Source organism: Scyliorhinus canicula, chromosome 11 (assembly GCF_902713615.1).
Source record: "Scyliorhinus canicula chromosome 11, sScyCan1.1, whole genome shotgun sequence".
NCBI lineage: Eukaryota > Metazoa > Chordata > Chondrichthyes > Carcharhiniformes > Scyliorhinidae > Scyliorhinus > Scyliorhinus canicula.
The window spans coordinates 131,434,241-131,446,446 of NC_052156.1; the positions used below are offsets into that span (position 1 = coordinate 131,434,241).

Genomic DNA, 12,206 nt, shown 5'->3' on the forward strand with positions numbered 1-12,206 from the left:
ATTACTTCTTCAGGATGCCAGTGAGTTTCGACAGGTTCCATTTGTGAGTTCTGAAGAAGAGGCATATTGGGCTCAAGTTTAACTCAGTTCCTCTCGCCGTAGATGCTGTCAGATCCTGCTGAGTTTTTCCAACACTCTTGGTGTTTACTTATGCTCGGATTGTCACACCTTATTTATGATTATTACTTTACTGGTAGCTTGTGTTAGAACCACATGTGAAGGGGCGAAATGACTCCTTTATTGACGGTTATAGGGTTTTAACGTGAATTGGGAGGACGTGATGTTTCAATTCTGTAAAAGTCCCACGATTTACACTTCTAGGTTGCAAAGAATGAGACAGACAGGTTTTATTTAGTCAAACAAAGAACAAGATACGCATATTGAAACTATTTCCCAAACTAAAAACAAATAGGTAAAGTGTATATGCCACGCCACACCAGTATAGATGGCAGAGTAAAAGGATAAGCTTATAGGATTTTTACAGTTCATGAAAAATAAAAGAGGAGTATACAGTTAGCTATTCCTTGGTTGACCCCGGTGCGGTGATTCCACACTGTGGTCATTTTGTTCCATTGTCTTCCTGTGTGTAGTTATATGGAGCAGATTTCCTTACAGGTTTTGGTTTGCAGTTGAAGTTTCTTCTCAGGGTGATTACTTTGCAAACTGGACGACACTTGTCAGAGAAAGGGCACACAACTTCAAAGCCTGTATTCAGTACATGGCTGCCTTTTGTTCCCTCATGCCTGGCATGGTGCCATCAAAGTACCTTTCTGGCTGTATATTACAGAGAAGTTCCATTACTTTGTATCTCTTGCAGTTATTGTTTCAGAATAAGCAATTACATATCAATGCCTCATATCAGAAACATTTGGAAAGTCACAGGGTGGTGTAATGGGGATGGAGTCTTTTGCATTCTCCAGAAGGTTGAATGTTTTTTTCTTCCACTTTGTGGACTATAAGATTGTGTGTATTGCAGCTACCTGGGCAACACATTCTGGTCTCCAGAATGTTCAGTTTTTAACAAAATTCAACCGAAAGACAAAAAATATATAGACTGTGGGCTGGATTCTTCACCCCGACGGCAAAATTGCTGCCGGTGCTGAGGCGGAGAATCCAGTTTAACGGCGTAATCAGGCACGGCGCCGGTTTGGCGATTCTCCGGGCACCGAAAATCAGCGTCTCCGGGGAGTGCGCCACACTGCCGGGGGGCCATTGCAAGAGGCCCACTCAGCAATCCTCCACCCCTTACCGGCCGAGTTCCCAACAGCGTGGAACTAACCTTCTATTGCTCGGTCGTGGCTGTGCACTCAGTCCGCAGGTGCCCTGGTCGGGGGCGGACGGATCGGAGACAAGGGGGGGCCGTATAGGTGGCCGGGGAATTAATGGGCGAAATTCTCCCAAAACGGGAGAAATCGTCAAACTGCCGTAAAACCCGGGCGGGTTTTACGGCATCGCGCCCCTTCCCGACGGGGGACCGATTCTGGTCCCCCGTCGGGGCTAGCAGCCCGACGTCGGAGGCTCCGACAAGTCGGGGTTAACGAAAATCGTTAAGCCCGCTTGTCGGACTTAGCGCCGGCTGACGCGTCATATGACGTCAGCCGCGCATGCGCAGGTGGGAAGACTCCACCCGCGCATGCGCGGGTGACGTCATCGCGTTTTTGCGCGAAACCCGCGCATGCGCGGTCCGGGTTGCCCCTCAGCCGCCCCGCGTATTGATACTGCGGGGCGGCGGAAGGACAAATAGTGCGCGGGCATCGGGCCCGCTGCCCGCGATCGGTGGGCACCGATCGCGGGCCCATGGCACCCTTGGCACGGCCGTGGTACTGCCGTGCCAATCGGTGCCATGGTTATTTTTTTCCAGGTGGTCACGACGTTTTTACGAACGGCAGGACCAGGTGTGTTTGCCGTTCGTAAAAAGGTCGTAAAGGGCTGGGACTTCGGCCCTTCTAACAGCTGTGAATCGCTGCCGGCCGTAAAAAAAACGGCGGCAGCGATTCGTGTCGGGATTTGGGGGGGGGGGGGGGGAGAATAGCGGGAGGGCGTCAAAAAAGTCGGGAAGGCCCTCCCGCTATTCTCCCACCCGTCGTGGGGGGGGAGAATTTCGCCCAATGTGTGGGGTTTGAGGGTCGGGCGGGTGGCCGATCGGAGGGTTTCCTTTTTGGGTCTATCTCCGCGGTCCCAGTCCGCTATGGAGCATGGCGTGGCTGCTTGAGGCCGGCGCCGTGTGCAGGTACAGCCTCTTACCCGGAAGTGCGGGGGCCCGTATCTGCAGCAAAAGCTGCGATATTTACTCTGGGTCCCTGCTAGCACCCTGCAGGGCTATGAACTCATGTCACTTTTTTCCAGGATTTTCAGGAGTAAAACTCCATGGTATTGGTGCGGCATGGGGACATGGTCTCAATAACGGAGATTCCAGCCCGGTGTCTTTAAAAAGCACAACCTTGTAACACTATTTCACCTTCAAATTATAAGGAGAAAATCGCATTGACAGATATACTTGATAGTTAGAGAATAATATCAAGCAGAATAAAAAAAATCTACCCCTTACAGAATGACATGTTCTCCAGGAGATAATCTTTAATTAATAAGGGAAACCAGTTCCACCAAAACTGATGTGCGTGTACCTGAGTCTTATTTCATATCGCCCCTAGTGTAGCGCAAGAGATCATCGTAATAATGTGAATAAACAACTGTCACATCAAAGAACTTCCAAACATTAAATAAAGGAAATGCGAGATATCCAAGAGTGCAGCGAAAAGAAGAGCTTTCTCCCAATCCCGTTAAGTTAAAGAAGGTAGATTGAAAAGAACATGATGGAACCAAAAGAGATTGTTTAAACTGCAACCAAAGCATTACTAAATCAAAAGCTTTAGTAATCTTAATATCCATTTATCCTTCAGCCTAATGACATTTTCTGCACAGCGGCTGAAGTATAATGGATCATGCTATCTGTGAATTTCAGTGTTCGTTAGTGCTTCATGGCTTTTCTTTTCACTCTGCCCGAAAGGCTTTTGAATACAGAATTGAATGATTTCCGCTTTTGCATTAGTTGGTGCAGTAAAACTGGCCTCAATATTCCTGCATTGCAAAGTGGAGTTGGGGGTCTGGTGTGAAAGGCAAAGAAAGAGCTTGCAGTTATATTAGCGCTTTTCAGCGCATCTCCCCCCCCCCCCCCCCCCCACCACCACCAACGTGCTTCACAGTGGATGTGTCAGCTGTGGCTGAGCTAGTAGCATTCCCACCTCTGAAGCACATGGGGTGGCATTTAATGAAGACTCTGGGACCGGGAAACATGGCTGGCAGGATGAGTTAATTATGGGAGCCAAACTGTTGAAATAGTTGGTGCCATGGCAGCAGTGGACCCATTTCTTACTCCCTCCCACAGTGGGTGCCTACTTGTAATACGTTTGCATGCCATGATTGCATTGTATCTTAAAACAATTTGAAATCGAGGACTACCCTCAACAGTAAGTCAGTGGCACACAGGAATCTCATGGCGTTTGGTTCACATTCATTTAAAGGTGGCACACAGCAGCTAGCTTTGTGCATTTGTGTTTGTTGTGATAGTTGGCTTCATTGAACTCCGCAACACAAGGAGGAGGAGCAGCAGAATGACAGCTTTAATGGAGAATCAGGGTTGGCAGGAGCGAGTCAGGGATGGGGGGCGGGGTTGTGTACTTAGGGGTTTGGGCAGGGGCAGGGAGAAAATCAAGAGGGCTTTAAGGGAGGACAGTATGAGCTTGGTCTTGTAGAATGGTCTTGTAGAATGGTCACGGGATCTAATTGAAACTCTAAGGATGATATGGTATCTGTGTAGGATCAGACAAGGAACCCTGATAGGGATGGGAGGGGATGGTGGGTGCGGATGGTTGGAATGTTCACCTTCATGATGAGTTACACAATCTTTCTCCATTTCAATCACACGCTGCTTTTCTAATCTTCATGCCCAAGTGAACAAGTTCACATTTACCCACATTTTCCTCAACCTGCCAAATTTCTGCCCACTCACTTCATCTAATTATATACATTTGCAAACTCTCTGGGCGTAACTGCGCCCACGCAGATACATGCACGCCAGTTAAACCGTGGGAGAGGCCAAAATCGGGATCCGCTCCAGGCACCAGTTGGCTCGTGATCTAACCAGCCCGCTCCCATTGGTGGGTTCTGGATCCCGCCCAGACATGGCAAGACACCAAATGAGACCAATTAAGGGCAATTTCCAGCTCATTAACGAGATGGAATCCCAATGAAGTAGCTTCCCAGGAACTGACCGGCTCCCCAGAGAAAGGTCACTTGGGTGCTGTTTCGCACAGCTATTAAAAAGTGGGAACCTAGCACAATGGCTTCTGAGAGTATCGGGGGAGGTGAGTCGCCATTTTTATTTCTACATACAGCCTAGCGGCACTGGAGCTCCTGCCCCAGTGCTTGGGGGTGGGGTGTGGGTGGGTTGTGTTAGGGAGCCCCAGGGGGGAAGGGCCTGGTCGGGGGTCGCCACTGGGCTGGGGAGGGTGAGGGGACCAGCGCATACAGGTCCTAATGGCTATCCCCCAAATAGTGTGTACCGAAAATAGGGCAACCACAACTGCTGCCCATCTGTCCCACAAAACATTGCCAGGACAGAGCCATTTTGTGGTTATATGGTGAAGGTCACTTTGACTCCCTCAGACTGTGAGCAGCCTCTGGCTTCACAGCTGAAGGCCATTGGCATTGTTAGTTATGTGAGCACTTCATAGCTCTCAAGTGGCTTCTCGTGGGTACACATGCCATGTCTCATTGTATAATTTCATCATATTTCAATCAAACTTTGTAGCCTGACCGCTTAGCCTGAACTCTAGAGGCAGCAGCTAACAATCAAACAGCCAAGAGCCAGGATTCAGCACTGGGGATATCCCCACAACCTTGAGCACGGTCCCCGGGTGTCCTTGGCAGGGACCTGGGGTCCAGTGGCTCCTCGTGGCTAGGGGTGAGTGTGCAGGGCGGAGTCCTGTAGCACAACTGCCTCGGTGAATGGCACTTTGAGAGAAGACAGGCCATGTAAGGTGGCATGGTAGTACAGCGTTTAGCACTCTTGCTTCACAGTGGCAGGGACCTGGGTTTGATTCCCGGCTTGGGTCACTGTTTGCGCAGAATCTGCACTTTCTCCCCGTGTCTGCGTGGGTTTCCTCCAGGTGCTCCGGTTTCCTCCCACAAGTCCCGAAAGACGTGCTTGTTAGGTGAATTATACATTCTGAATTCTCCCTCTGTGTACCCGAACAGGCGCCGGAATGTGGCGACTGGGGGATTTTCACAGTAACTTCATTGCAGTGTAAGCCTACTTGTGACACTAACAAAGATTATTAACGGAGATTTGGGCGATTTGAGGGTCCCAGGGTGCAAGCCGTAACTGATTGTCGGTCTCTCACCTGCTCCAATCCCTTACACCTGTAACAACAACGGTGCTTGCAGCCAGATGCTGGAGAAGGTGGCCGCAGCATCGACGGAAGCTTGAGGCAGCACCCCATGTGCAGGGGCCTGCCACACACCTGCAGACCCAGGCACCCGTCAGGCCAGGGAGGGATCCAGCGATGGCCTAAGGTGCACAGGTGTCATTGGTTGTTCGAGATGAGGTACTGCATATGCCACAGGAAGCTCTGTCTTAGCAAAGAGACAATACGACACTTATCCCACAGCCTTGTGCACTTGATAACCCGTGGAGGAGGAGGACATCCGTTCTTGGTGGCCGTAAAGGGCTCAAGCGGGGACTTGTGTGGCATTTCCCAAGCTACAGTCCACAAGTGCATCCGTGAGGTCACAGACTCCCTCTATGCAGGCAGCAGATTATATAAACTTTGAACTGCACCAAGCTCACCAAGGTGTCTGGGCAGCAGGATTCTCTGCCACCATCGGGATGCCCCAGGTCCAGGGGGTAACTGATTGCACGCATATCACCTTGCTCACACCGGGGCATCAGCGAGTGCCTTTCATTAACAGGAAGGGGACACACTCTCTGAATGTTGAACTCATGTGTGACCACCAGTTCTGGTCATGGTGCATGCTTCCCAGGGGTGACACCAGATGACCCGTCTCCATTAGATGGTGATCTTGCGAGAGAATTGACATGGACAGTGAGAGGGAAGGACTATTTTGTCTGACATGAGCAACTTACTTGAGACAGGTCATCTAGGTGAAGAGGCAATGAATACTCTCCTCTGCAGCTCAGGCCAATGTTGCTGTCAGTGACCTTGACCAACCCTGCAATCTCCAGGGTATCTTGTGGCACTTCACCAGTTACTACGTGCTAACCCAAAAAATATCCATCCATCTCTACTACCTTATGGCCAACTATCATTTATCCATGCTAAAATGTTAACCCCCACACCATGTGCTCTTATTTTCTGCAGTAACCTTTAGTGTGGTACTTTGGCAAATGCCTTTTGTAAATCCAAGTACATCATATCTACTGGTTTCCCTTTACCCAACTTGAATATTACTTAATCAAAAAATTAGTTGATCCCTTCTCAGAAAGCCATGTTGGCCCTGCCTAATAAAATTGTGGTTTTCTAAGTATCCTAATAATAGATTCCAACAATTTCACTGTGACCTGCATTAGGCTAACTCGCCTTCAATTTCCCATTTTCTGCCTGCCCCCTTTCTTGAATAAAGGTGTTGCATTAGCTATTTAGCAATCTGCTGGAACCTTTCCAGAATCTGAGCAATGTTGGAAGATTGTAACCAATGCATCTGCTAACTGTTCTGTCACTTCTTTTAAGATCTTGGGAAGCAGACTACCTGATCCTGAGGATTTGTCAGCCTTTCCTAGCACCCTTTCCCTGGTGATGGTATTGAGTGCATCCCTACCTATAATCTCTTGATTTTCAAGAATTATTTTTAGATTACTAGCTAGATTTCCCTCATACTCTGCTTTCTGCCTCTTTATTATCTTCTCAGTCATTCTTTGCTGCTTCTTAAAATCTGTCCAATCCTCTGATCTACCAATAACATAGTATCCTTAACTTCTTTATTTAGACTTGGATTATGCATCCTTCTTTAAGAACCTTTCCCATTAGGATAAATCTTATTCTGAGTGCTATTGAATATCTCCTTAAAAGTCCACCGTAGCAATTCTCCCAGATGATCTTTCAACCTAGTTTCCCAATTCGCCTTAGCCAACTCTGCCTTATTCACAATAATTCTTTCCATCAGTGGTTTGCAATACAAAATCCAGTACAAGTTTTCCGAATTACACTTTTAAACAAAGCTTCCCCTCCACTTTAACAGAAAATCCAATTCCATTTTTAGACAAACCCCTTTAGGATTTATTTGTCTTAACTACTGTACAAACTGTTCACAATTGCTTGAACTAACGATTTCCAGACTCTAGCAAAATGGCATCAAAAGTTTGGTTTATCTCTGAAGTCTACAGTCCCACTTTAAATATGATTACTGCAACTTAACTCAGAACATTTTGTTTACTCTCCCTCGATTTCTTCTGAACAATGCCTTCGTCTCTCTTCTCATAAATACAGGCATTCTTTCTGTCCCAATTCCTTGTTCATCTGGACAGCAACTTGTTCCTTCGGAAGAACTGCGTCTTTTCAAATTCTTTGTCCTTTCCAGCCTCTCCTGGCACAGTTGAGAAAAGTTCACACCCCAGTGTCCTGTCTCCAACTGGCAACAAATCAGCTAAACTCAGAACAAAAAGCCTTCCTACCTTAAAAGATCCTCCAGTTGATAAGCAACACCCACATGCTGATGCCTTTAACTGATTCTTCATGCTGTCACCCTGTCTAAGCACAATAGAATCACAGTTGGATTTGAAACCAACCCCGACACATAGAAGCATCTTTGTCCAGCCTGAATCTAGGTTTTACCCTTCCTTTCACAAAAACATTAAATTAAACACTCTTAATGCCATACATTATTTCTGATGTTTACTAATACAAATATAAAACTAAGTTTGTTTTTTCACATATCCCAAGCTCATTCTACATCTTGCTCTTTCAAACTAAGGTCTCCTCTCAGTACTGTAGTACTGGCATTCTTACAGAGATACCCTGCCCCTTTTCCTTGATTCCTGGTGTTCTGTTTTGTTAAAAACCCTTCCAGGTTCAGGTCCCAGCTTTGGTCACCTTTTAACCATGCCTCTGAAATGCATATCAGCTCATGCATATTTACTTATATTCTTCCTAACAATTCATCCTTTTTGTTACAAATGCGACCTGCATTCTTAAACTTTTGTTTTAACCACTTTTGCCTTAATCTCCTAATGCACTCCTAGATTGTATGATCATAGAATCATGGAATTTACAGTGCAGAAGGAGGCCACCGGCCATGGAAAGTGCATCCCACCCAAGCCCACAGCTCCACCGTATCCCCGCAACCTAACAAACCAACCTAAACTTTTTGGACATGAAGGGCAATTTAGCATGGCCAATCCACCTAACCTGCACATCTTTGGACTGTGGGATGAAACCGGAGCACCCTCAGTAAACTGCTTCAATGTCATCTTCACCGAGTGTTTTTCATTTGCTTGTCTGCATTCCATTCTTTGGCAATTACTCTACCTTCCCCAGTATTTAGATACTTACTTGGCTCCTGAATGTAATTCATAGCTGTGAGTATTATTCTTCTGTCTCTGCAATGGGTGGCCTGCTGTGGAAACAAAAAAAAAAAAAAAAATCACATTTCAGAAAATGAGCAATCTGTATCGTGATTATTTACCAGGAAATCCAAAGAAGGCGAATTCAAATTCAGTTGGAGAATTTGATTTTTTTTAATATAGGGAAGAAAAATGTGATGCCACTCTTTAATTGTAGTAAAAAAAAATAACACTTCATGAACATCCTTTTAGGAAATGTGCCTGCCACCTGTACCTATGTGACTCCATTCAAACCCCATGTCAATGACTCTTACCTGCTCCCGTTTTATGAATTGGCCCTGCAAACTCTTCAACTGTACAAAGAAGGATTCCGACTACCTCCATCACCTTCTCATAGACAGCCACGGATAAATAAGAAATAGCCTCCTTGTCAGTAATGCCCAAATACCAAGAATGAAGAAGAAAACTTCAAGAATACCAGGTTAAGGCACAATTATCACAACATCATAGAATTCTTCCAGAGCAAAAGGAGGCCATTTGGCCATCGTGTCAGCACCAGCTCGCCGAATGAGCAGTCCTTTCCTGCCTTCATTCCATATTCCTGCACGATGCTTCTTTTCAAAGAACAGTGTAATTCCCTTGTCAGAGCCTTGATGCACCTGCATCCACCACGCTCAGGCCTTCCAGACCTTAAAAATGACAATTCAAAATGAGACAATTAGTTTCAGCATTCAGGTTGTAAGATTCCTTCTTGTTGTTTTCTTTGTTCCCGGTCTTTTATTTCATCTTTATTATTTTTGGTCTGTGGATCAATAATTGAGATCTACCTTTCGGGGTAGCACGGTAGCATAGTGGTTAGCACAATTGCTTCACAGCTCCACGGTCCCAGGTTCGATTCCGGCTTGGGTCACTGTCTGTGCGGAGTCTGCGCATCCTCCCCGTGTGTGCGTGGGTTTCCTCCGGGTGCTCCGGTTTCCTCCCACAGTCCAAAGATGTGCGGGTTAGGTGGATTGGCCATGATAAATTGCCCTTAGTGTCCAAAATTGCCCTTAGTGTGGGGTGGGGTTACTGGGTTATGGGAATGGGGTGGAGGTATTGACCTTGGGTAGGGTGCTCTTTCCGGGAGCCGGTGCAGACTTGATGGGCCGAATGGCCTCCTTCTGCACTGTAAAGTCCATGAAAATAAGTCGAGCAGAGGAAGTAGAGAACTCAAATTTTAAACCGTTTGCTTATTGGAGTATTGTGTTCTCAAGTTTTGTATTTGGGAAAGGAGAACTTAGATACTTTTTGTACCCAGCAGACAGGAGGGGACCGGTTCATCTGGTTAACTAGCAACCAGTGGGTTGTTCAGGGACAGTGTTCTGCCTGTCAAGAGTCAGCAATTGGTTCCTGCCAGGTGTTTCTTTTCAGAGAGAACCTGCTATGTGTGCATGTATGTATATAGAGGGTGGGGTGAATTATAAATGTTGGTGGTGGTGGGGGAGGGGGGGGTAAAGGGGGGTTAGGAATTAGATAGCAGGTAGCCAGTTGTATATTTTGCCTATTTAATTATAATTACTGTTAATTTACAAACCTGGTGACTGTAGTCAATTTAACTCATCCAAAGCCACAGGCATTGATGTATATATGTTTTTCCTAATTAAGGGGCAATTTTAGCGTGGCTAATCCACTTGCACTGCATATATTTTGGGTTGTAGGGGTGAGATCCTCGCAGTCATGGGGAGAATGTGCAAACACCACACCACACGGACAGTGACCCTTGTCCAGGTGAGGCAGCAGTGCCAACCACTGTGCTACTGTGCTGCCCCTACAGGTATTAATATAAAATCTATTTTCACTTATGTTGCGACTCTGGGTCAAGTGGGGTTGGAATTGACTGGGCACTAGCCCAGGGTGTCGTGACAAAGTTCACACTGAGCTTGAAGGATCCTCTAGTTAACTTGGTGTAAGTACATTAAGTGTCCTTAATTAGAATAATTATGGTGATATGAAAATAATTAAACTTAAAATATTATGATAATCACAAGTGACTTGACTTAAATGTGTCATGAGAAGCTGTTCCCAAAGTATGGTCCTACTGCTTTCAGATGTATAATGTTTGAGGACAAATAGCTAACTGCTTTTTTTTTTGAGTAGAGTAAACATATTTCACAGCAGCTCATATTGAATACTGTTTAACCTCACATACCTCAACGACACTAGGGATCTTCTCATTTTTACAAGGATCACAATCCATCATGGCACTCAGAGAGTTTCCATAGCTGGAAAGTCTCTGGAGGAACTTCCTGTGAAGTCAGCAGTGTTTCTGAATAAAGACAAAAGCACGAGACTGCTGAACGCATATTTTTCCTGCCTGATTGAAAGGTGAGAGTTGTAATTTATTTTTATTTTCGGTATGTCGGCTTTCAAGGTGTACATCACTGACCCACCGCAAATTCTTGACATTTACGCATATCTGTTGCACTGCTGGCAATGTCTGAACGATGGAGGAGATCCATCATTGGATTCATCAAGCATTCAGGTAACAAACTGTTTTCTCTGTGGAATAGCGTCAGTAGAAATCCTTATCATTTATCTCCCGTACAAATGTCTTTCTCTTTTGAATGTTTCAGCTATTACTGTTCAATTTTCCCAGGAGGTTTTAAGGAAATCGCAGCTGGCTTGAAATGGGATTCTTAATATTCCAGGATGAACTATCGGCTTTTCCCCCCCCTTAGTCAGTCTAAAAAGTACTCTGAAGGGTAATTAGGTCTTAGTTTAATTCTACCGGGCCAAAAGACGCATGGAGGACAGTGGTTAAAATAACAATATTTTGCTATCGAATTCCCAGGAGAGTTTCCAGTCCAGCTAATTTATTTTACACTTTTAGGACATTGGCCCCCCCGTAAGTTTTTTAATGCCTATCATTAGGTGGAACATAGAACATAGAACAGTACAGCACAGAACAGGCCCTTCGGCCCTCGATGTTGTGCCGAGCCATGATCACCCTACTCAAACCCACGTATCCACCCTATACCCCCAACAACCCCCCCTTAACCTTACTTTTTAGGACACTACGGGCAATTTAGCATGGCCAATCCACCTAACCCGCACATCTTTGGACTGTGGGAGGAAACCGGAGCACCCGGAGAATACCCACGCACACACGGGGAGGACGTGCAGACTCCGTACAGACAGTGACCCAGCCGGGAATCGAACCTGGGACCCTGGAACTGTGAAGCATTTATGCTAACCACCATGCTACCGTGCTGCCCCAGGTGGAGGACCATTTAGAGGAAGAATAGCATAAACTAGTGACCAGCAGATGACAGCAGGTGAGGGGACTTTCTTACAGGAGACCTCGTCCAGAAGACACCCTGTATAGGCTAAGGAACCGACTTGGATCTATCTGAACAGAGGAGGTTGTGCATCTGGCAGGCCTACTCAGGCCTTTGCAACCCGCTGATGCCTGTTGGACCTTGGGGCTGACCTGCCACTATTTATCTAAGTTAACCTGAGCCTTGAATTTCTTCACCACTGGCTCCATTCATTCTACTGCAGTGAAAACTCTCCTTTTTCAGTTTGTAATATACAGTAGCAATGAGGACAGGTCCTGTTTATCAGATCCAGCTGCACATCATCTTCCCTA

General features: G+C 46.2%; 1 long non-coding RNA gene across 1 annotated transcript; it reads right to left on the reverse strand.

Moving 5' to 3' along the window:
* Positions 1–283: 283 nt before the first annotated feature.
* LOC119973669 lies at positions 284–8,624 on the reverse strand. Its single transcript, XR_005462367.1, has 2 exons — positions 8,568–8,624; positions 284–774 (listed from the first exon to the last, which is right to left on the reverse strand). It is a non-coding gene; the product is annotated as an uncharacterized LOC119973669 (long non-coding RNA).
* Positions 8,625–12,206: the final 3,582 nt, after the last annotated feature.